Source organism: Peromyscus eremicus, chromosome 14, assembly GCF_949786415.1.
Source record: "Peromyscus eremicus chromosome 14, PerEre_H2_v1, whole genome shotgun sequence".
In the NCBI taxonomy this organism is placed as follows: domain Eukaryota; kingdom Metazoa; phylum Chordata; class Mammalia; order Rodentia; family Cricetidae; genus Peromyscus; species Peromyscus eremicus.
The window spans coordinates 77,644,853-77,670,970 of record NC_081430.1 but is presented as its reverse complement, the minus strand read 5'-3'; the positions used below and the strand labels follow the sequence as shown (position 1 = coordinate 77,670,970).

The window sequence follows — 26,118 nt, the reverse complement described above, 5'->3', positions numbered from 1 at the left end:
CAGCAAAACTGTCAGATTGAGAAGCAGAAAGAAAATCATGGGCAGTTGATATCAGGAATTTGCTAATGTCGGGAAAAGAAGAGTGTAGATAAAGTGCCCAGGATGCAGGTGAGCAGATGAAATCAGAGCAGCTCGCAGACCCCACAATCACAAGTTCCATGTGACCTTCTCCTGTTTCCAGATTCACCTTGAAACTGGTAACAAAATGAGGGACTAAGCTTTTTAGGCAAAATGTCTGAGTTTTGGGTAATATTAAGATGAATTTAAAAATGTTCAAGTTACTTTGAGGATACCAGAGCTAACTGGGAACTTGATAAATTTGCAGTCCTCTTTGTGAAATATAATACAAAGAGTTAAAAGAATAAAATGAGCTATGTCCTGAAAAGTGGGAAACACAGAAAATGAGGCCGTTATGGTTTGAGTGTGACTGTTCCCATGAACTTTTGGAAAGTTATGGGAACTTTAGGGGATGGGGAGACTTGCTAGAAGTGGGTCACTGGGAGTGGGCCTTAGGGGTTAGTCTAGTCCTGGTTCCAGCTTCAGGCCCTCTCCTTCCCTCGTCCTCCCGTCTCCCTCTCCTTCTCTCTGATGTATACATAGTCCACTGAGATAAACACAAGAAGCCTCAAGCTCCTGCCACCACATCACAGGTGACTCTCATAAATATGCCCTCTCCACCGTGACACACTGTCCCCTCAAACCTAACTATGCCCTCTCCACCGTGACACACTGTCCCCTCAAAACTAACTATGCCCTCTCCACCGTGACACACTGTCCCCTCAAACCTAACTATGCCCTCTCCACCGTGACACACTGTCCCCTCAAATCATGAGGCAGAATAATTTCTTCATCCCTTTGGTCATGATGGTGAGGAAAAAAAGTGAATACAGACAACTGGAACAGAGACATGGGGGTAGGGGTCACTGATGTTGCTGTGAGGAAGCTAACCATGTGGTTCTCAGGCCTTTGGAACTCCTATGTGGGAAGAATGTGGAAAGGTTTGCAACAGTGGTGTCAGTCAAGTGCTGGAATGTTGTAAGTGGAGCTGAAAGGGTGATTCTGGTGGGAGTGCAGAAGACCAGAAGGCAGACAGCCCTGTGGACAGTGAAGGATGTGCTCATCCAACTCCAGAGGACACAGACTGCCGGGAACGGGGTTAGAAACCATTTACATTATATTCTGACAAGGAGGCTGACTACATTTTGCCTAAGTTCCGAGAATTTGAATGAAGCTAGATTCAAAAGTTATGGACTAACTTGTTTGGTGGGAGAAATTTTAGGATAGTGACTCATTCTGGCTATGGCATGGCTGCTATTCCCGTCTTTAAGACAGGTTTACAGTGAGAACTCAAAGCAAAAGCAGAGACAAAACTGAAACCTGGGTGGTTTAGTGAGGAAAAGACTGTGAGCTCAGTTAAAACTGCAGGAAGGGCAGGTGTGGAGGGAGCAGCTAGAGTTGTTTAAGAAACTAGTGCAATTAAGAAGAAACGTAGCCAGCGGCGGTGGCACACACCTTTGATCGCAGCACTCGGGAGGCAGAGGCAGGCGGATCTCTGTGAGTTCGAGGCCAGCCTGGTCTACAGAGTGAGTTCCAGGACAGCCAGGGCTACACAGAGAAACCCTGTCTTGAAAAACAGAAGGAAGAGGCAGAGGAGGAGAAAAAGAAGAAACTTTTTTTTTTTTTTTGGTTTTTCGAGACAGGGTTTCTCTGTGTAGCTTTGCGCCTTTCCTGGAACTCACTTGGTAGCCCAGGCTGGCCTCGAACTCACAGAGATCCTCCTGGCTCTGCCTCCCGAGTGCTAGGATTAAAGGCATGTGCCACCACCGCCCGGCAAAAGAAGAAACTTAAAGGGGACTGGGGGCGGGGGAGACGACAGGGGCGGGGGAGTGCTCTGTTTGCCAAGTTGCATCCCCAGAATCTACAATCTACATAAAAAGAAAAGCTAGACATGATAGTACACTCTTGTAAATCCAAACACTGAGGAGGCAGAGACAGGAGGATCCCTGAGGCTCACTGGCCAGCCAGTCTAGTCTACTTGATGATCTCCAGCCAGGAAGAGGCTGTTTCAAAAGAAAGCAAAACAAAATCAAGGTGGACTGTACCTAAGCAACACCACCAGAGGCTTTCATATGTGCGTATATGTGGACACACACACACACACACACACACACACACACAGCACATCCTGTTTACACATACACTTCAAGAAAACAAAAAGACACAGAGGAGAGAAGGAGGAACACACACTGAGCCCCATGCACTGGAACTATTGGAATGATGCCTTGAGGGCAAGACCCCACCAGACTTCACTATGAAAGGTCCAGGGAGTAACAATGCAAAATGTGACTGAAAAAAACTTCATTTAAAATGAGAGTGCCAAAAGAGAGAGAAAAGTGCCTGAGCAGAGGGACATACCAGTGACATCCAAGAAGGCTGCCCAAGGTTTTTCTAGGTTCGGCCTTCTGGGCACTTGGAGGTTGTTGCACCTCCGGTAAATGGGGCCCAACTATATCTTAAGCTGGAAGCAGAACTTGGCACCATCCTGAGTTCTGGTTTTGAAGAAAAGCAAAATGAAAAGGTTACAGGGTCATTGTGAGCTTACACCAATGTTCCAGAAAGCCGCTGAAGACAGGCATGTGTGAGCACAGTTGAGTTCCCTGCATGGATCCCCTGAGTGGGCTGTGCATGAAACTAAAGGGGAAGCCTAAGGTGCAGTGAGGACACCCCGGGATATTGAAGATGCCAAATGCTAGTTTTATGTGGCGCTGTCTACCGTGTGAGGAAAGGTCACGAGGCACAACAAAACCCACTATGAGAGTTTATTAGGAGAAGGGATGGACAGGAAAGGGTGTGCTCAGGCCTGTTTGAGAGACATGTGCGGAGATGGGGGAGGGTACATGGGATCCGCCTTTTATGGACTCCCCCTGCGCATGCGCACATGGGCCCACGTGGCTATGCCATGCCTGCGCACAGATTACATGATCACGCTGCAGGCAACTTACGTGACTACGCAGCACAGGGATTACATGAGACATACGCCCCCGGAAATGACTGTCTCACCAGCGCATGCGCGATCATGGGGGCATGGCCAGAATTCCTATCACCAAAGATGTGGGATGTAGCCAGTGGAAGCAGCCTAAGAGAGGCTGAGTGTGCTTCAGGTATTAGTGCTGTAGGGGTGGGGCTACTCAAGCTTGCCTGACGGAGGTCAGATGAATCCACTATGAGCACTAGATTCTGGATATGGAACTACTGAAGGATTTAGTGTTTTCCCTGCTGAGTTTCAGTCTTGCTGTGGTCAGCTCTTCCCTCCCTTTAAAATGGGCAAGTTTATTTACTCTGTATCATTGTATGTTGGGAGGAAACAGGAGTTAAGAGATGTGAAGGCTCAGAAGAGACTTTGGACATTTGAATGGTGTTGCTACTGTAAGATGACCGAGATCTTTTACGGTGGACTGAACACATTTTGCATTATGAGATGGCCGTGAGTCTGTGGGGCCAGAGCTAGTCAGTCATGTTTTGGATATGAAACGTCCCTTGAAGACTTACTTTGTCTTTGAGCACTTGATCCCTGGTGCTCAAAGATTTTGGAAGTGATGGGACCTTTAGAAGGTCAGTCTTGGGGCTGGAGAGATGGCTCAGAGGTTAAGAGCACTGACTGCTCTTCCAGAGGTCCTGAGTTCAATTCCCAGCAACCACATGGTGGCTCACAACCATCTGTAATGAGATCTGGTGCCCTCTTCTCGTGTGTAGGCAGAACACTGTATATGTAATAAATAAATAAATTTTAAAAAAAGAAGGTCAGTCTTTGCTGGAGGAAGTGGGTCACTGGGAGTTACAGTGAAGTCCTACTTCTAACCCTGGTCTCTTTCTCTCTGATCTCTGGTCCAGTGAGATACGAACAAGCGGCCTGATGCTCCTGCTGACACAGGCATGCCACGCCTGCTGTGATAACTGTACCCTTAATGCTAAGCCCAAATAATTCCTCTTTGAAGTTGCTTTTGGTCAGATACTTTGTCATAGCAACGAGAAATGTAACTAATACAGGAATATAAAAAACATATTTGCACTAGCCCACCAAAGCCGGAGTGCCAACTCTACTATCCCAGTGGGTATCTACTATACCCACTGGATGGCTGCCTATACTCCACAAAGATAATATCCTCTTCCCTGAGCCCATCATGGTTCCACCTTCGTCACAGAGTTCACCTTACCAGAATTCTTGCTTACATGCCAGAAGGACTCATACACTAATACTGAGCTGTTCTCTCCTTTCTCTATTTTATTTAAAGCAGGAGCTTGCTATCTAGCCCAGGCTGGCCTCCAACTTAAGTGATATGTAAAATTTTTAAAATAGAATATCACCAATATATAACACCATAAGCAGTAAGGACAATGGCTCCTTTTTTTCTTTTTTGAGGTTATGATATAGTTCCTTTTCCTAATATTTTTATAAGAAATCTATGGTCAGGAAAGCATTGCCACTGCATTGAATTTTATTTGTTTGTTTTATGGAAATGGTGATAAGAGAGGATTACACACACATTTGATTATCTTCACAGGAGGTTTGAATAAAACATATATACTATTTAAGTACATGCCCCAGAGACACTGGGCTCTTCCATTAACTAATTCTATCAGGCATTCAGTTAATATTTACTTATCTATACTTACGGCTCAGTAGTCCCCTATAGGGAAATGACTCTCAAGTGCCCAGACCTCTTCATCCTCTTCACTATACTACCCCGAAGCTGCCCCAGACAATATCTCCAACGCCAAGATAACAATCAGATTATAAATTCACCTCCTGCTCTTCTCAGTCCCTTCCTCCCCCAGTTTGGAACAAAGGGCCATGAATAGACTAGGCAAATGTTCTCCTACTGAGATATACTCCAAGCCCATGAATACTGTCTTTTTAACCTCACCTGCATCACCTCAATGCAATTAACATCACCCACCCGGACAATCACATCTGCTTCCCAGGGGAGTCTCTTATTTACCTATCTAATCCCTTCTCTACACTATAATAGTGTATTTCCAACAAGCAACTCTCATCTCCTAATCCCTTTCATTGCGTGAAGCAGGTCAACAGTTCCCATTTGCTCTTGAGTGAAGACAAAACTCCACTGTGTGCTGCCCCGACTCCAGTCCATGTGTGCACATGTCCTCACCCCCTTGCAGCCTCTTACACACGCTGCTGCATACGTGATGACTTTCCTCCATGACATGTGCCCACCAATGTCTACTCCCTTTCTTAGTGAAGGCCTGGAAAGTGTTTGATTCTCTTGCAGAGCTCTTAGGTCCCTCAACGTACTCGTATCTTTTGAGGTAGAAACTAGGTTTCTTTGACTGATGTTTACTCCTCCTTCAGACTACAAGCTCTGTGTGGGTAGAGGCCAAAGGACGCAGAGGAGCTACTCCTCTCTACATTCTGTGTTTTTCCAACGGTTGGACTTTTTTTTTTCCCTTCATGTAGCAGATTCTTCCCCTCATAAGTTTAAAGTCTAGTCCCACTCCAAATGCCACTACCTCGTGTCTATCTCCCATTTCTGACACTCTTTGGGTCTGGTTTAGATCAGGGTGCCTTAAACACACAGTTGCCTTTCAGCAAGGTCTACCTCTTATCTGCCTCCACATCCCACTGCCAGCTAGGCCACCAACAGGAGAGCCTAGGACAGCACCTTCCCCCGGTTATTGTAAAACCGAATTCCTCAGAGCCATCAGGGAAAGATTCCTTTTCTAGAACTGGAGGCTGACATGCTGCATGGGCACACCACTGCTATGTCACCCCACCCACGGCTTTCCTGAAGCTGTGCCAGAAACCCTGGTAGGTTCTTTCAGAAGCAAAGTCAGACTGACGCAGATTTTGTTCTGGGGCACCTTGGTATGTGAAACAGAGCAGTAACGAGCCGCAGCCTTCTGTGTCAGCATTACAGTGTAGCCAGTGGGGTTGATGAATGGAGGTGAGGGGGCTGACTAAATCCACGCCTTCACTAAATCAGGGCAACTGTCTATCTTCACTTAGCTCTGTTTACTTAAACACGAACTGAGAGAAACGTATTGTAGTTTATCCCTCTGTCTCATGGCTGCCACAATATAATTTTCAAATGAAATTTCTAAGTGCAGACCACACACGCTATTTCAGTGGACCTAACATTGATTTATGCTAGGACTGGGGGTGGGGGTGGGGGAGGGAGACACGCTGCAGAAAGATGCTTCGCCAGCGATTTTCTGCGGCCAGCCGTGGCCTACTCGGCTAGCGAAGCATGCAGATGTAGCTTAGTGTCTCGATTACAGCTGCATTTGGCCTTCTGACAGTTAGATCATCTCCGCTACACCGAGTAAGGATGAAAAGTCAGAATCGTGATTCCTGAGACAGTTGTGGTGATAGAATATGAATTAAAAGACCCCTGCTTGCTGAGCCATCATTCTGAGAACATCAGAATGCAATTTGTTGGATAGATTCTATAATCTGCAGATGAAGGCAGTTACAGGGCTCAAGTTTATCCAGCATTAACAAGCCCTAATAGTCTAGTTCAGCTCAGACATAACAAACGGAAATGGCTTTAAATTATCCTCCCCTAGAGACATGATTTCATAAGAGAACAAACTCTATATGTGCACAGAGAGATTTCCAATGTAAACATGTGGTGGAAGCTAAAAGCTGCAGCCGGGTTTCAAGCCTGGATATGCCAATGGCAGGGTATTTTATTTCAAAGACACCGGTTTCCTCCTCATGCAACAGTGTGCGAGCTTTTTCTGCTGACTACACTTTGAACTGCAGAATACACACACACACACACACACACACACACACACACACACGCTTGCATATATGTGTAATTTTATAGTTTTCTTTCTAGCTAGGATATTAATAGATTTCACTTAGCCTTTCCATGCATACATTTGACTGGGACACAGATGCTTAAGGGATAGGGTTCCTTGTGGGAAACACAAGGCTCACTCATCACCCAGGCTGTCTGAAATGGAGACTAGTCTCTGAGGGTTTGGGAAACACAGGTGAACAATTTGGCTTTTCCACGTTCATGCATGGTATCAACCAGCTTCTTCAGAGTGGGAAAAAAGTAGAGAAAAGAGAATTCCCTTTGCTTCCATACAGGACAAAACAGCCTGGCTCATTTTTTTGTTTTGAAGGGGGGTGTGTGGACCAGCTTTAAATAGACTAAGATCAAGACTTTACAATGACAGTCATCCAGTGTTCATCTATGTGTTGAAGCTTGCCTCCTGTTTTTATATGGCCCACCAGCTAAGAATTGTTTTATTGATTTTTTTAAAAAAAATTTTTTTTGAACAAAGACAAAAGAAACATATTTGTGACATGTGGAGACTGTATGAGATTCAAGTTCCCAGCCTTCAGATTTCACTGGAACACAGCCATGCTTAACTGTTCACGGTCTGTGGCTGCTTTTGTGTTACAAAGGCAGAACAGAGGAACTGCCTCAAAGACCATGTGATGTGCAAAGCCTAAACTATGTATCGGGACCTTTACAGAAAGGTGTCTTGGCCTCTCAGATCTCTACCGCGAGATAAAGGTACTCTTCAGTTTCTAGTCTGGCCTTTCGGTGTGCTCATGCACTCTGCCTAGGGGAGCACAGGGAGTTAACCAGCCCTTGTGTTTCTACAGAATCCGTACAGACAGAGCCTTTGTTGCCCCCCCCCCCCCAGGCCATCAAGTCACACATGACCCATTTACACCCAAGATCACAAATAACCACAAGTAAGAAAACTTGATTTTTATTAACAATTTCCTGAGCTTGAAAATCTTGTGATACTGGTCTTGGCAGGCACCAGTTGCAATCTCTGAGTTAGGCCAGGGCTATACTTAACTCTGAAATATGTCTTCATTTTTCAACCATTACTTATTACTGTGGCAGGCTTTAAGCAAATTTCCCGTGCTTTACGCTGTATTTTTTTACTCTGAAATAACTTTATCGTCAGAAGCTGTCATAGGAGGCGTATGAGTTTCGTGACAGTAATAGCTGTGGCTTGTGTTTCAGGAATGTCTTCACTTGCTTTTGACTCTGCCATGGTCACTTGGTACTTGGTGATTTGAACAGCATTCCCCACTTCTTCACTTCTGTCTTGCCCTGTCAGTTTTCAGAGACAGGATGGAACACTGAGTGATTCGCTTATCTCATCCGTGCCCTGGGAAGGTACATATTTCAACTGACCAAGAAGGATGAGGCTTCCTAAAACTCTGAAGTCCCCTCCCAATCTACAGATATCCTCAGCCTTTGGACTGCAGAATACACACACACACACACACACACACACATACACACACACACACACACACGCTTGCATGTATGTGTAATTTTATAGTTTTCTTTCTAGCTAGGATATCAATAGGTCTCACTTAGCCTTTCCATGCGTACATTTGACTGAGACACAATAAGGGGTAGGGTTCCTTGTGGGGAAACACAAGGCTCACTCATCACCCAGGCTCACTGGATTCCCATGCAGTCTTTCTGTGTATTACAGTTAAGACTGAAGATGCAAGCAGCAGCTTTCTGCACCCTACATGGAGCTGATGCCCAGATCAGCAGCTGAGAGCCTACTACTGTTCATACGCCTGCTTTCTGCAGCCAGATCTCTGCAACACACAGGACCTCCAACCACTGTGTGGGAAGAGCTGATCTTTCCCCCCACAATATAGAAGTAGAAAGAATGCTCCTAACTAACAAAAAGTCCTAAATTGTTCACCCAGGCATATGAACATGAGCTTTGTCAACATTTATAGAACATTATAAATGTATCAGGTAAAATGCTATATGCTAAGTACAATAGAAACAGCACAGTGTGGCTTTTGTTCCCAAGGTCATTCACTCCCGTGAAGAGAAAATACCATGACAAACAGTTTTTGGGCCCCCAAACAGAGGGAAACATAGGAGCAAGATGTTTGATCTTCAAGGGACGGGTTGTGAAAACAGCTTTGTCCAGGAGGTGTCACCGAGCCTTGAACACGGGCTCGGCTTTAGGGGAAGGGGACTAGGCAAGGTAGGAAAAGGTAAATTACACGCAGGTAGACCATAGGAGCCACTCTGAGTAGCATACACTGGCTCAGTGAATGGAGGAAGGTGATAGATAAACAAGGCTAAGGAGACGCCATACGGAGAGATGAGGCTACAGGGCTCAGCTACTGAGATCCTCGGGGTCCTGGGAGCATGAGCAAGAATTTCAACTAAATCCTAGAGACAGTGGAAAGACATCAGGGAAGTATGGAGGGCCACAATCACACTATTAGGTCAGAATGGACACTTGGTCCTGGAGCAAGGGATGCAGGGCAAGCTACCATAGAGGGGAACTGTCATATTGGTCAGGAGAGAGAAGTTCCAGGCATTAATCTGGACAGAGGGCAGGGCAGGATGACACTAAGAAGGGCCGCTTAGGGGTAGGGTAGGTGGGGAAAGGCCACAGAGGAGAGAAGTTAAGATGATTCCGGGTTCCCAGTTGGGTGGCTGGGTAACTACTGGGGAGATTCGCCTTGTGCAGGAATAGAAGAATAGGGATTTTTGTTTTAAACACAACATAAAACTTTTAAAGAGACAGTGCCTTCCTGATTATAGTCTGGGCTAGGAAACCATGCTTCAGGGATCCAGGGAGAGTCCTTTTCTGTCTGTGACTTTTGAATGCCTTGCATGAGATTACCATGTCAAAGCTGAAGCCATTGTAAGTCTATTTTGGAAAGAGATGAAGTATAAAAGAGTAATATACAGAATGCTAATGTTTTTATACTCTATTCTCCAAACAAATGTACAATTTTTGCAAAGCCCTTTCTTAAGGTTTGAGGGGCTACTGAATTAGATATCTAATATCACATGTACCTCAATATATTGGACTGCTGTTTAATGACTGGATATTGCTCCATAATTTTCTCTTATTGCCCTCTATCTCAGTGGGGAGAGAGAGATTTGATGGGATTTGAAATGTGCAAGTTGTCTGAATAAGATGAAGAGTGCAGTAAAACTGGGTTTGAATTTTTAAAAAAGAAACAAGGGAATTTTGTCTTTGTAACAAAATATACAGAGCTGGCAAACGCCATGTTAAACAGGCCAAGCACAGGAAAGCAGATTGGGCATGTTCACGTTTGTATGTGGCGCGCAGGAGCGGAGAGTAGACTATCTGTGCCGGGGCGGGGAAGGAGGGCAGGTGTGGAGAGACTAGTCAGAGGTCCAGCTCTTCAATTCAACAGGCGGAGTGACATTGGTTTTTTGAACTTGGGGATAGATTGCATAGTGTGGTGAATGGTAGATTGCGCAGAGTGAATAAAACAATGCACGGTAAGTATCAAAGTGGGGGTCTGGGGAGGTGACTGTCAGTCAAGGCAAGAGGCAAACGTGAGGACCGGAGTTCAATGCCCAGAGCCCACTGAAAAAGCTAGGCATGGTGGCGTGTATCGATAATTCTAGCGCTGTGGAAGCGGGAACAGAAGGGTCTCGGGCTGGCCAGCCAGGAGGTCTAGCTGAATCAGTAAGCTCCAGCTGGAGGACAAGGCCTGACCAAGCTGCTCTTCCGTCCCAGCTTGCCACCGCCTAGGCATTTCAGGCCTTCAGTGCTTTTCCACCAGTGAAGTTTTCTCACTTGCCACAGGATGTAAAAGCACCTGTGTGCTCTTGTGTAACGTATGGGTAGACATGCGGTTTTTCCACTTGACTGGCGTCCCTTCCGTGTTTCTGACCGTGGAGGCCTTCCTTGGGAGAACTGCCCTCACTCCCCTTAGGGGCCCTGTCTTCGTGACACAGGGGCGCGGGAATGCCCCTGTGAGCCACGAGGACTCCTTTGGGGGAGAAGGGGTGCTGAATCAGTGCCAGAGAGGAACAGGCCCTTGTGCCTTCTGAGATCCTGAGTGTAAGAATCGGAGAAGCTGCTGTCCTGCCACTTGGCAAAAGTAGCAGTTGAGAAGCAAACCGACAGGCACCAAGGCAGCAGGCAGGCGGGAAGCGGGTGCGGTGGGAAGGGGGTGCAGTGGGAAGGGGGTGCAGTGGGAAGGGGCGGGAAGGGGCAGCACGCTGGAAACCTGGCTGTAGCCTCCTCCTCTCCTCACCTACACTAGGGAGGAATTCCATTGCATCTGCACCCGATGTTACCATTACTTACAAATTACTTTCCCACACTACATAAGGATTGGGTCTACTGTTCTTTCAATCTATTACTAGGTTTTTTAGATGTTCACAGAACGCACAGAGACTTCCTGAGTTAATACTTGAAGATGGGTTCTAAGAACTGCCAGTTCCTCCATGGATGACATCTGTGCTGTTTGCTGGTGAAGCTTCTTGGATGCAGGAGCACTTCCCAACTGTCAGCTGTAACTTGAACTTCTCCTATCATGCTGTTCACGGCTCTATGATTCATTTTATCCCCCCCCCTTTTTTTTTGTCCTTGAAGCAATAGACTCATTTGTATTCTAATACAATGATGATCACAGCTTTACCTTCACACTGTCTTCCCAGATCATCTCAACAGCTTCTTCAATAACAAATCACCTCCCATTCATGAAAGTCCTTGCTTTCTACCTTCCTGAAAGGGCTAAGTATCAGCAAAATCAGAATTTTTAGGTATTCTGACTGACTAACCCATAATGAATCCTGTTTCCCCTCTCTGTCATATAGAGACAAGATAGAGCATGTGAGGACTGTACCCTCCATGTCTATGTCAAAATGTGTCCTTGTGGCCTAATAATGACTGATTCCTCTACCCAATCTGAGCTCTTAGGGAGACAAGTTTCATGAATTTCTTTGGCCATCCCATATACAGAAGACAGTGGCTGGGTGGAAGAGGAGAGAACGGGAAAAGGTTATCTACTCTCCCTGGAAATTCATTCCATCAGGCCAAACCCCGTCATTTCTGTTAAAAACTGTTAGCAAATACTACCTGTAAGATTGTACTGAATACTAGCTTGTCTTGGTTAGGGTTACTATTGCTGTGATGGAACATTATGACCACAGTAACTTGTGGAGGAAAGGGTTTATTCGGCTTATGCTTCTATATCACTGTTCATCATCAAAGGAAGTCAGGGCTGGAACCCAGAAGCAGGAGCTCATGCAGAGGCCATGGAAGAGAACCGCTTACTAGCTTGCTCCTCATGGCTTGTCAGCCTGCTTTCTTATAGAACCCAGGACCAGCATCCCAGGGATAGCAACACCCACAATGGGCTGGCCCTCCTCATCAACCACTAAGAAAATGCCCTATAGGCTTGCCTACAGCCCACTCCCATGGAGGCATTTTCATAATTGAGGTTCCCTCCTCTCAGATGACTTTAGCTTGTGTCAAGTTGATATGACCCTAGCTAGCACAACAGCTACGTGCCAGGCTCTTGGCAACATTAAAACAAAACAATCTATCTATTTGTGTGTGCGTAGACGACAACTCACAGTTGGCACTCTCCAACCACCATGCATGTGGAGTGATCACACTCAGGTCATCAGACTTGGTGGCAAGGGTCCTTGCTTGCTTACTTGCTGAGTCATCTTGCTGGCCCCAGTATTTCTTTCTTTTTTGTTCTTTTTCTTTTGAGTCTTTGTGTGGAAAAAGAAAAAGCAGCTTTATAAAGTTCCATCTCTGCATCTCCATGGTAACGAGCTCAGTCCCTTTCAACATGATTCACTGAGGTGATTCAAGGTGCACGCAGTGTAGACAATGCTGCACCTGTGTATTCAAGCATTTTCACCCTACTCTCTACTCTTCAACTTTACTATCTAGGAGAGGCAGACTTCCCAAGGCTCCGACTTTCTCATATAGATGGTGCCATATACACAAAAGGGAGAAGGAAGCACAGAAAGAGGACTACAGCTCATAGATCCTCTTAGCAACCTCTGCAAGAAAATCCCTCTAATATAACGAGACTGTCGCACAGTCATGTCGTCATCAATACGGCAGAAATAGAAACAGTCATTTGATACAGTTCTGAAGTAGGATGGAGACTATGGAAAACATAAAGACACATTTTGAGCTGGGGATGGTAGTGCGTGCTTGTAATCCCAGCACTCAGGAGGTGGAGGAAAGAAGATCAGGAGTTCAGAGCTAATCTCTTCCACATAATGAGTTTGAGGTCATCCAAGGCTATGTGAGATCCTGTCTCAAAAGAAAAAAAAAAAACAAAACAGCAGTATGACACACTGTGAGATATCTAGACAGCTTTTAATCTGAATCCACACATTCAGAGGCTTAGGGGTTTGGAAGCCAGTTTATATCACATTATCTGATTGGATAAAGGGTAGACATATTACCCAGGCTAGACCAATAAGATCCCCTGAGGAATTTAGATGGATCCATGTTAGTTTTCACCACGGAAAAACAGGTGAGTTTAGGCCCTTGGGATGTATTGCATCTGGCTATGTGCTCACCAAGCAGTGAAAGTAGCCACTCAAGAGAAAGAAAACAAGAAGCTAGACACAGAATCAGGTGGCTATTTGGCACCACAAAGGCTTAGGGTGCAGAGACCTGTGTGAGGACCCTGCCCCTCCTAGTAACCCCATTCTAGTTCTGGTCTGAGGAAACCCCATTGGATTTTATACCATTGTATTGTGAGTCTCATGGTCCCCTATGGTAAATCCCTCCAGTTAAGATAATTGGAGTAGATTTCTGCTAACAAATGACTTTTAATCTAGGCAACAAAAGTGGTTCTTTATTCAAGTTGAGCATCGGAATGACCTAAAGAGGTTTGTAAAAACACCACCACTCTTCCTGTCCTGCCTCCAGGAATCAGACACAGATGTCTTGGGATATAGCCATGACAAGGTGAAATCTTCAGGAGCTATGATACACAGAATGGCAACTGGTAAGTAGCAGATAGCTTTCTGCTAGGCATCTGGAAGGGCATATCTGACCAAGATAACATCTTTCTTTCTTTTCCTATTGCTGTGATAATACCTCAGCAAAAGCAACTTAAGGGAGAAAGGGTCTACTTGGGCTCACAGCTCAAGGGTACAGCCCACTGTGGCACGGAAGTCACAGCAGCGGGAGCTGGTTAAGAAGCAGAGAGGGATGGATGCTAAATTCAGCTTACCTGCTCTAATTTATATAGTTCAGGATTGCTACTATCCAATTAAGACAGACCTTCCTATATCAACAACCTAATGGAGCTAATCCCCCATAGACATGCCCCACAGGCCCAGGATTCTAGATCCTGTCCAGCCAACGATTCACACTAATCATCAGGAACGACAATGGCAAACAGGAAGAAGAAGCACAGGGTTCACCTCTTCCATAAGCTGAACCACCATAACTCATCTCAGCATCTACTTTCACACTGACCACACTAGGCAACCTCGGCCATCTACCTTGGAAAAGACTTGAGCATCCAAAAGAGTTGAAATAATCGTCTGCCTCGCATATCACTAAACTCTTCTTCTGGGTGTGCTGATGCACACCTGCAATCAAAGCACTCAGGAAGTTGAGGCAGGAGGATTGCTGAGTCCCAATCTGGCCTCCACAGTGAGATCTTGTCAGAAAAGTAAAATGAAATCAACTGAAATTTTAATTCAAATCACTTTTGTGCATGGCATCAAATCTTAAAAAATATCATTTAATTGCTAATTATAGGTTGTGATGGGTTTGGCTGGGCCCACATGAAAATGAGACATTGGGTGTGTACAAGAGGCAATTACAGGAGAATGCGCGGCAAAAATCCCCCTGCACAGGAAGAAATCCAGTCCAAAAGCTTTTTGCATTCATCTGACAGCAAGATTAACACCCAAATTATGGAATAAATTAGTAAGTAAACTGCAAGTGAAATCACCCTCTTATTACTTTGACAAAGGAATTTATTCCAGGGCTAGAACATAGATCCTTTTAGAAGTACATGAGAAAAAGTACTGGAATGTTTGTTTAAAAAAAAAAACCCAACAATATTTTTTAAACAGCTAAATGAGGACATTTGATTTTTAAAGAATTTTATTGCATTTACTTAATTTGCGTGTGTGTGTGTGTGTGTGTGTGTGTGTGTGTGTGTGTGTGTGTGTTATGTGAGCATGTGCCTGACATGGGTGTGGAGGTCAGAGGAGAACTTGTGGGGGTCGGTTTTCTTTTTCTACCACATAAGTTTCAGGGATTGAATTCAGGTGGCTTGATAGCAAATGCCTTTACCCACTGAGCCATTTCACTAACCCAGAACTTCATTATTTAAGAATTACAGTGTTTAGGAACAAATAATAATATGATTAGCTTTCTTGCAGAACCTGGGAATGAATTCTTCCCCGTGCATGGATGGAGTCTGAAAGGCTTGTCAGAATTAACATGCAATAGCACTGATACAGGGAAAGTGAATGTGGCTGGGGACTGAGAAACCTCACCCATAAAACAGAGCAAATTTGGCTAGAAGGTGAGCTCTGCACCATCTTATTATATTAAGGCTCAAGGCATTTCCATCAAATTGACCGCAGAGGTGGGGGTACCACCTTCCTTCAGAACCTTTATAACTTACAGCTAGAGTGCACTGCGACAGTAGTCTGAGTTTTGGACAACCAGACCCCCAAGGACTGGGTCCTCCACTTCTTTGGCCAACTTACTTGTCACAAATAGCCTTGCATGTTCCAAAAGCTGAGTAAGTGTGGCGTGAACTGCAGTCACTGGCGTGTATTTCTGGCATTGTTCTTGGGCAAATACACGATCTTACTTTTTTGACTGTAAAACTGAGACTCATCCAAGTCCAACACTTGTCCTGTTGGACACAATCCTGACAGTCTTGGGAGGTAAGTACGTGGTTTAAGGCAGTAGATGAAGGGGATTTTATTAAAGCCTTGGTTTCTTCAATGGTTCTACAGATGATGTAACAATAACAGCTCACATTTGCTGGACACATTGGATATCATCACTGTTCTCACATGTTATGTTGGTAATAAAACAGACACTATCATTATTTTTTCTTTCACCACGAAAGCAGCAGTGGCACAGAGAGGTTGAGGAATTCAGCCCAGGAAAACAGCCAGAATGGGCAGAATCAGGATGCACGGGCAAAGCTTTGTATGGCTTCTGCCTGACACTTTAACTCTTTAACCTCTGATGCAACCTGTGTCTTGAATATATTGACCACCTAAGTCTTCCACTCTCTCCTTTTATTCTCTTGAAGCATTGCTGGTCTAATGGCCAATCTCATAATCCCAGTTCCCCCAGAGGGTACCTTCTTGACACAGTGAAATCTCCCTAGACCCTCCATTATCTCCCACAGAGAGAAGTCTTTGCCACACAAAATCTGTAGTCATGATGTTTCTTGCTCCGCTTTTAGTCAGTCAACTGACTAAAGCCTGTAGAGGCCTTGACTTCCTCACAGCAATAAAGGTGGAACAGAGATCACTGAGACCAAGTCAAATGCCATGAAAGGCTGCAGGCAAAGAGTCTAGATCTCTCCTGCAAGTCCCAGGTTGACAGGCTTTTCAAGGGGCTCCTTTGCAGAGCTTATAATCAGCACCGAGAAAGGAACTAGTTAGTTCTAGGAAGACCCTTGTGTGTCCTAAGGCAAAGGCAACTGCTCCCACACCAGAAGGGTGCAAGTCAGAAACTCACGAAGGATGGCGGAGAGCCATGCACTAGCTACCCGTACATAGGATGGCGAAAGCTTACAACCCTGAAAACCGTGAATGCAGAATAGTACAGAGAGAAGTACCACAAATACTACTCCTATGTCTTCTTCAGCCACTATTTTTTTCTTTTCGTAGTTATTATAAAAAGTTTCCAGATGTGATGGTGTATAGCTATGTCGGCAACTGGCCACAAGGACCCTGTCACAAGACAAAACCAAAATCCTGGTGTTTTCTCCAGTGACAACCCCTTTCAAGAAATTGGCATCCATCCCTACAGTCACCTTAGCCTGCACATCATGTGACGTGTAAAACACAGAGCATCTCCAAGGCACCCATCCAGGCACCCCAGCCCTGAGGTTGGGCTGCAGCCCTTCTATCTTTTTTTTTTTTTTTTTTTTTCTCGAGACAGGGTTTCTCTGTGTAGCTTTGCGCCTTTCCTGGAACTCACTTGGTAGCCCAGACTGGCCTCGAACTCACAGAGATCCACCTGGCTCTGCCTCCCGAGTGCTGGGATTAAAGGCGTGCGCCACCACCGCCCGGCTCCTTCTATCTTTTTATGTAGAACCCACTGCTGCTGGGTGGTTCTGGGTGTCTGCCCCACTCTGCCCTCCCAATATCAATGTGTGTTCTAACTTCCCTGAATGTTGGGGGAAAATTGTTTCATGTTACCAAACTGATGGGTGAAAGTGGTATTTCATTTCTGCGCTAATTTTTATTTTCTTAACAACTTATGAAATAGAACGCTTTGGTTTCTGCTTCTTTTTATGGGATTAAAAAAAAAATTATTATTTTAAGTTATGTGAATGTGTGTTTGTATTTGTGGGTGGGTATGTACACATGAGTAAAGGTACCCTTGAAGGTCAAAGGTGTCAGATTCTCCCTGGAGCTGGAGTTACAAGAGGTTGTGAGTTGCCCACCATGGGTGCTGGGAACTGAACGCAGGTCCTCTGGAAGAGCAGGATGTGCTCTTAACCAATGAGCCATCTCTCAAGCTCTAAGTTACCTTGGTCTACTTTTATACAGGGTTTTGTCATTGACTTGTGGATTACTTTTACAGATTATAATACAAATGTGCCTCACTTCTTCCTCCTCCATCATCATCGTCATCATCATCAGTATAAATCTTTGTGTGTGAATGCAAGCACATGTGTTCACATGTGGAGGTCAGAAGACAACCTGAAGTGTAGAGTCTAGCCTTCTACCTTGTTTGGAGCAAGGTTTCTTACCCATTTTTTTTTTTTTCTGATACATATGGCAGTATGTATAGCTAACCCATAAACTTCTAGAGACAAGAATGTGCTAGCACATCTGAATTTATACAGATTTTGGGGATTCTGTGAGATTCTCAAGCTCCTGTGGCAAGTGCTTTAACTACTGAACCCTATCATCAGCTCCTTGGTTGTGTCTAACTCCTTAAGGCCAAAAGAACCCCAGTTGTCCTGATTGTGATGAAGGGACATCCAGCTCAGTGGCTGGCTTCATGGCAGAACCTTTGTGTAAAAGCAGGAAGGGTGAGGGCAGCTAGCCTGCGAAGGGGCCTGCTCACTGCCAGCTCATCTGGGTGGGCAGGCTCCTTGGCTGTCCTTCATTTGCCTAGCCACCACCCTGGTCAGTCTCCTTGATGTGTCTAGTTCCTTGTAAGTAGGAAGAAGAGCTCTGGACCAGCCATTTGCCATCATCCTCGGATCTAGGAAGAAGGAGATAAGAGTCTGGGTATTCTCGAGCTTTCAGGGAGGAGTTCAGAAGTAGATGACTTGGAAATCTTTCTCCCCAGCTTACAAAATGTTAAGATGAAAAGAAGCTAACCTGGAGTAAGAAGACAATATTTAGCTTTATTCTGATGAATCTCTGTATTTTCCCTCTGAAAGGTAGACGATGTAGTTGGCTTTTCTACACCAGGGCTAACTAGGGAGAGCCTCAACTTAGAAACCCAAAGACATCACATCTTGTCCTCCGTCTACAGTATGAGCTCCTTCACCAGAAGAACTTGGCTCTTTTAACATGTGAACACAGGCTGCCCCATGCTGCTGCCCTTACAGTTCTCAGTGGAGAAGGGTTACCCACCCCACAGAGGGGTCGAATGAAATGAGACTGTCAAAAGCAGGTCAGTCTCCTTGGGTTTTCTTGAACTAATGATCTCCTGTCAAGCCTGTACTCTTAAAATGAATTATATTTTGATTAATGACTAAAAAACAAATGACTAAAGTGTGTGTGTTTATATATGTAGAAATGTATATTATACACAGATGGGGGGCATCTCATTGGTGTTTGTATGTATATACCAGAATGAAAGAGGCAGCTGTTTTAGCCATTTATGCTGGGGGGATAGGTGGGTAATATGGTAGATTCTGTTGAAAGGAAATTATGGGAGAGAATTTGATATCTTGAAGTTTTCAGCAAGACAGGATTCAGAAGGCAAGTAGGGAAATAAATTCAGAAACTGGCTTCTTGGTTCCCAACATGTTTTTAAAGGTAAGCGTATCCCATGAAGCATTTTGGTCAGGTTTTTTGTTTATTTTGCTTGTTTGCTTTTGTTTCTAAGTTAATTTTTTTTTCATGGTTCAAATGGAAAATAGGAATGAATAGAGCCCTATAAAGTCCTTTTTCATCAAAATCACCATCTTCAGCAAAATTCCCTCAAAAACAAGTTTGCAGGGCTGGAGAGATGGCCCAGTGGTTAGGAGCATTGGCTGCTCTTCCAGAGGACCTGGGTTCAATTCCTAGCAACCACATGGCAGCTCACACATCTGGAACCCCAGTTCCAGGGCTTCTGATACCCTCACATAGATATACACACTCTTACAGAGGACCGGGATTTGATTTTTCGGCACCCACATGGTGCTTCTGCCCTCCTCTGCACCAAGGACACACATGGTGCAAATATACATACACTGGCAAAACACTCACACTTCAAAATTTTAAAAAAGTCTGCAAAATTGATATTCTTTTCTCTTCCCAGTTATTCCCTGTGACTTGAAAACTTCCAACCCGGAGACAATCACACCATCACCTGAATCTACTCAGAATAACAGATGATGAGGTCAGTGATCATCTAGTCCTTTAAAGGCGGGCAAACCTCCCTGATCCATGACTTCCAAGTGACCATGTGGGCTGGATGAAGGGGAACTGACTGCTGGGATGGGACGTTCACGGCCCAGGAACTTGAAGAACCCGGTTATGAAGCTAATTAGTGGATATGTGGATGTATGAAGCCCTCCAGTGACAGGAGCTGTATGTGTACAAAGCATGCTGAGTACCACATGCTAGAACTTAATGAAATGGTTGACTAGGAAAACGTGGAGCAACATACAGCCTTTAATAGTTTTTCTTAACTTTGGCTTTTAAATAAGTTTAGATCCAGCCAAGCAATAATACTGGCAAGAAGATTTTTTCTATACAGAAAACAAGAATGAATTCCCTAAGTAAACTCTTCCCGAGCGTTCTGGAGCCCAGGTTAGACTAATTAAGTCACAGAAAGAAATATGGCCACTCCTTCCTAGAGCTGACATTAGATGCCCGAGACTCCATGTGGAACTCATTCACTTAAACAATGCCAGAACACTGCCACCATGGCTCAGCTAGCCCATGGTTTACCCCACTTGAATGGCTAACAGAAAAGCGACTGGCAATTGTTGCCCAGAAGCAAAACTGAAAGAGCACAAAACAGAAAGCTTTGCTTTTTTTTTTTTTTTTTTTTTTTTTAAATCAAACTCACTAGTACTTTCCTTTCGTGCTTCTGGTATTTTTGTTTCTGATGTGTTGTTTGTCTGCACACTATAGCTGCCTCTTCCTAGGTGTGCCGAGTGTTGGGAGTTACTCCAGACAGAAGTGCATCCAGAGCAGAGCAGCCAGTGCCCCCTCGTCTCAGCTCTGAAGACATGGCTGGAGCCGCTGGAAACTTCCATCTGTTGCTGCAGAATCTCAGTGAGGAGGAACCTACAGTACAACCTCTCACCTAGTTTGAGACTCCAATCTGCTTGAAAACGCATTTCTTTCGTCTACCTGGAGTGTCTTAGGCCATTTTCTCTTAGTACACTCAATGGCAGCAGAAGACAGCTGGCCATCTTCTTCTTTCTAAGAACTCTTTCTGCACCTACATTATCATTTGGTTTCTTTCCATGAATAGCCCACTTTCATAGCTCTTCAGAGACCCGAATCTTCCATGCTTTTCATCACTTCAGTTGCTTTCCACATCCTCTGGAATCCCAGAAGCCCAAGCCGGGGAACGAACAAGAACTTGGGTAGGCAGCACCCTGCTAACACTGAAATGGTGGCCCTCTTTTCAGGCTAGTCTTCTATGAACACAGCCTAACATGAAGTTCGATTTCAAAGTGTTGTTTTTAAAAGGTGCAATTGATCCTTTGCTTCAAGTTTCGGTTATAAAAACATTTTTAACATTAGCTGATTTAAAATTGAAAAGTATCCAACTTCTTTCGAATGGTTTGAAGAAAGTCAGCTCTGGACACCCAGGGTTGTACTTCCAGTTGGTTCTCTGTATCAGCTGGTTCTACATCATGGATTTGGCTAACTGTGCCCTAAACATACTGGGGGAAATACATCTGTACTGAACGCATACAGACCTTTTTTGTCATTCGTCCCTAATCAATACAGTAGAACAACCATGTGCATATCATTTGCATCCTATTAGGTATTTATGAGTAAGCTAGAGATGATTTAAAATGTACAAGAGGAAGTGCCTAGGTTATATGCAAATACTACATCATTTTTTGAAAAAGGTCTAAGCACCCATGAGTTTGGGTGGGTCCTCTTTACTGCCCTCATACCATGGGAGACTGCATTTAATTACAGATGCTCCACACAGCCGGAGATATATTGTGTTACTAGTCCCAAGCTTCCTCCTAGAATTCCTGCATTCCATGTGTGTATCATTGTGCTTTCTGAAATCAAAGAAAAAGAATACTACTCTCAGCAGCTTTCTGGAATTCCCAGCTCAAACTGATTGCTATGGTCTGGGTATGATGTACCTTCATTCCCACTCACACAGCTCATGATTTAAAAGCTTGGTTCCCAGTTGGTGGTGCCTCTAGGATGTTTCTAGAATTTTAGGAGATAAAGCCTAAGCTGAGGAAGCAGGTTGCCAGGGGTGTGTCCTCAGAGGCTGGACTGTGTTCTAGGTGTCTCTCTGTCAGCCATGAGCTCAGTAGTCTCACAGCTCCCACTGTCACCATGTTCTACCTCACCATGGACCCAGAATCAACAGAGCCAAAGACTACAGACTAAACCCCTAAAACCAGTCAAGAGAAATAATCCTCCTCTTCCATTGTTTTGCTCAGGTATTTTGTCAAAGCCATCAGAAAGTACCACAATGGTCTTGGTATAGGGGCTTATGGGGGTGGTGGGGCCGTGGATTCAGAAAGTGTTGAATTCTCAGATAGGAATCTGGGTTATAAGCGACAGTGCACATACTCAGGTTGATTTGGTAAGCAAAGTAACAGCAGGGCTGAGGGACAGGTCTAAGGGGCCTTACAGCTAAGCACCTGAGTGAGAACAGATAAATATGGGACCTTTCTCCACCTTCCACCTCTGCTCTGCAGTGTGCTAATGTTCTCAGGCAGGCTCCTCCAAAGCATGGCTACATGCTGTGTTCCGCCAGGCTGGTACACTGGTAGACAGGGGCTCCTTATTCCTGGTGGTTCTGACTAAACTCCATAAATTCATTCCAAAGCCAATCCCCGAAACCCTTGCTTGGTTGGATCTAGGTTCAGAGCCAGCCAAGAGCGTTGGAGGCTGATGTCGGCTGCATGTGAACCACATGGGTGGAGAGTAGGGTGGGAAAACTTCCTGAAGGAATACTGAGTTGCTGTTTCTAAAAGTCAGGGAGCAGAGCAGAAGATAACAGAGCACTCCTCTATCCACACCCTTAGTGTCTCACGGCTTTCTAGGAGTCTATGGTAGAGAATCAGCAAAGGTTTGAAGGATGTGTCCGACAGCTAGCTTTGTGACCACAAAGACCTCTAACACTTAAGGCCACCAGTAGCACTATCCAGAAGTGCACAGGAGAAAATGTCGGGCTGGGCTGGAGGGTGGAGAGCAGGGAATGATTTGAGAAGACAAAGTCCTCTCTGAATCAGGGAGGGAAACGTAAGACTGAAGAGAGATTGACTTCCATAGCCTTAAGAAGGGGATACACTCAGAGCTCGTGACGAACATTTCTTTGTCGCCTGAGTCAATAACATTCTGATCAAAATTCTGCAGTGACTTGGAGCAGTACCGTAAAACAGACAGGTCGGCCACGGAACAAGACTGGACAAGTAAGTGCCTATGAGGAGGAGGCTCTAGGCAGAGTTAGCGGATACATTACATGTCTAGATGGAAGGCAGGAAAACACTACCTTTTGCGAGTGTTTTAAGTGATTTCTTGACAAATATTGATAATAAAAGAAATGTGGGCAAGGAAATAATTAGAATAAAAATCCTGTCAAAAAGCTAATAAAAATAACATGTCAAATGAGCTATAATCATGTTTACTAAGGTACATTGACTGGCTTTTAAATTTTACTTTATTGTGCCTTTTATGGTGTATGTGTGTATATATATATATATATTCTTTTACTATTATATGTGTATATATATATATACTTTTACTATTATAAGCTGATATTTAATTTGTGATTAATCTACCTTGTTTTAATAATAATTCAAGATTCATATTCACTTGTAGTTCTTAGACATTGAAATAATTGCAGTCTGATTACCTTTGGTTCCATGTAGAGCCTTAGACTGATTATAAAAATATTTATAAATAATAAAAATAACATTACTGGGGAATACAACCTTCAGTATTGAAAACTAAAGAGAAGCAGGGACTTTAGTAGGATCCCTACAGGACATTGGCTGGGAAGGGCTAGGGAAGCACCATGCTGGATGTCTCCAAAGGTGGTATATTCTCAGCCTAAACACCGAAGGGGAAAGCACAGGAGAGAAACCCATAGGGAAACGGGGCGATTCCCTTTGCAAAAAGCAACATTTCCAGAGAAAAGCTGTTTTATTCACTGTTTGCTTTGGAGGAAAAGAGGTTAATTTACATACAAGTTTCTCTGGAAAAAAAATCAAAACCAAACTGATCGGACAGTGAGCAAAATAATATTTGAGACCATCAAATTGATAGTGTAATAACAATGGCAGAAGCTAATAAAATTTTAGCTTGCCCAAACAGGTAAAATGGAAGCACACACGTTTACTTCTAAAATCAAGAATAAAAGCAAACTGGCCAGACTGAGTGTCTCTCCAGAACCACTCTTGTTCCCTTGCCACCTTGCCTTTGCCTTTGGAACCTGGGCTCTATGGACCACCTTAATAGGATTCTCCTGTACACAGTCCCTGGGGAACAACAGCAGGAGTCAGGGAGGAGGTTGCCCTCAGTCAGGGATGCTGATGGGGCTCACTTGTAAGTACCCCTAAAGTACTGTGCAGTCCTATAAGTTTCTTCTTACCTACCCCTTCCTTGAACACACTCCCTTGATTGCGAAAGTCTTCTGAACCATCCTAATTAGATTATGCCATCTCTTTCCTGAAGACATCCTAGCTGATACAATATGGAAGGCATTAAGTTGAAGAAGGAGACGTTTATGTTATAGAAAATGTTCTAATGGCAACCTGCACCTCTTTTTATGTCTAGTCCTGACATCTCTCATTCTTTTTATTAGAACTGAATGCAGTCCAAGCCCAGGCACAAGGAAGTCTCTGATCAAGAAAGCCTTCTTCTACCCGTGACCCCACATGGGTACAAACTCCTGGAACCTGGACAGCTTGGCTTTCGTCACAGTGGTCCAGGCTGGCTTCCCCCTCAAATCCCCACCTGTCCTCACAGCTTGCCACCCATTCTCTTCACTGATGGTAGAGAAAGCAGCACTTGCTAATGCTGTTCAGGACAGTACTGAGAACTTGGTAAGATCAGTTAACTAATGACTAAAGTAATTACCCAGTTAGTATTGAACAAAGGTGGGAAAGAGCAATACCTCATTGAGTACCTGCACAAGAATGATGCCTTGTTCACCTAGTCCTCAGAATGAGCAAAACGCCCAGCACTTGGTGAGCTCTGTGAAAACACCTGCTGACATGAATTATGGTATTGACGTCTGTGGGCTATGGGATGGTAAAGGTGCCGTGGGGAGCTGTAGGCATGCTCCAGCTGTGCATGTCTACTGTCTGCCCGGTTTTTCTCTCACCCTTGTCTTTTATTGTTTTGTTTGTTTATTTATTTGGAGATTAAGTCTCCCTACATAGCCCAGGCTGGCCTCAAACTTGCTATACATCTCTGGCTGACCTCAATCTTCCTGCCATTGTCTTTTGAGTACTGGGATAATGAGAGTGCGCTATCGTGCCCAGCTTCGCTCTTCTCAATAGGACGCCAGTGATGTCTCTGCGGTGGGTTTTGACCTATTTTTGGAACGTGGACTTCCCCTTTGATGTTCTGATGAAAGCTATGTACCTTCTCCACACCAAAAGACAAATATAGCTCAAGGACTACAGGTTAGAAAAATAACTGAGATGTTCTGTGTCATCCAGAGCGGCCAGTTCTGATGTGGAAAAGGACAGAACACAAAGTACTCTAAAGGAAATCTGAAGATTAATGCCAGCCCAGACTTCATAAGAATGGGAAGGGTAATCGACTAAGCATGGAACTCACTGGTGCTTTATGTACAGTTTATACACAGAGCCTGAAGACTTTGTACGTAACTATTTTTAGTGTGCCTATATTTTGACTATGAGGCCAGGAGTAGAATTATCTGGTATCATGCTGACATCCAAATGTTACAGATTTTGGAGCATTTCAGAGTTTGAATTACGAGTGCTCCACTTGGATCACCTTCCATTGGAAGAAGCCGGAAGCTTTAGCAGCCTTGATTAGGAGCTTCACAGCACCACTTGAGAGCTCGATCTTGTAACTGCCCTTCTACCACCACTAAACACCCATTTCTTGAGTGGATGTTATCAGCAGGCACTTGATGAACAGTGGCAGATCACGTCCTGTGCTAGCTGCCCTGAGAGACCCCTAGACATCACAAACAGTTTTCCCTAAAACAGTCATGGGAGCAGAATCCCTCGAAAGGTGAGGAACAACTGTGGTGGGCCATAAAGTCCACTGAGACTAAGTATGAATAGACAGGCCAAAGGCAGCTGAGGGACTGATCATCTACAAGAAAAGGAAACTTGAATATAAATACAGAGATGAAAAATTAATGGGGAGAAATGAAAAAGTGAAGCAATTAGTAAAAAGAGATATAGTCATCATTAGTGTATAATATGAAAAAGTTTCCCTTTTAAATTTTTATTGCATGATATGAAGGTATAAGTTATATTCTTTCATATCATCAGAAAATGCTGCTTGACAACCAGAGTAAGTATCATCTCAGCCCAGGGTCAGCATTCGTCTATAGGTGGCTTTTCCATCCAAAATGGACCAGTCCCCATTCTGGACCTATCTGTGTGCTGGACTCATTGGCAGGTATTAGAGATAAAGGGATGAGCAGGAAAAGAAGCATAGGGTTTGGAGAAAGACAAGCTACTGTGGAATTGACTGTAAGACTCTGTGGTTTCCATGATAACAGGGATAAACA

At 44.4% G+C, this 26,118-nt stretch overlaps 1 protein-coding gene and 1 long non-coding RNA gene across 2 annotated transcripts in view; one reads left to right on the top strand and one right to left on the bottom strand.

Annotated features, from left to right (window-relative positions):
* Rad51b (RAD51 paralog B) overlaps nucleotides 1-26,118 on the bottom strand; it is a 539,444-nt gene that overhangs the window by 99,130 nt on the left and 414,196 nt on the right. The window lies entirely within an intron of this gene.
* Nucleotides 13,576-21,111, top strand: LOC131924639 (uncharacterized). The gene is made up of 3 exons (XR_009382955.1): nucleotides 13,576-13,798; nucleotides 19,498-19,578; nucleotides 20,319-21,111. It is a non-coding gene; the product is annotated as an uncharacterized LOC131924639 (long non-coding RNA).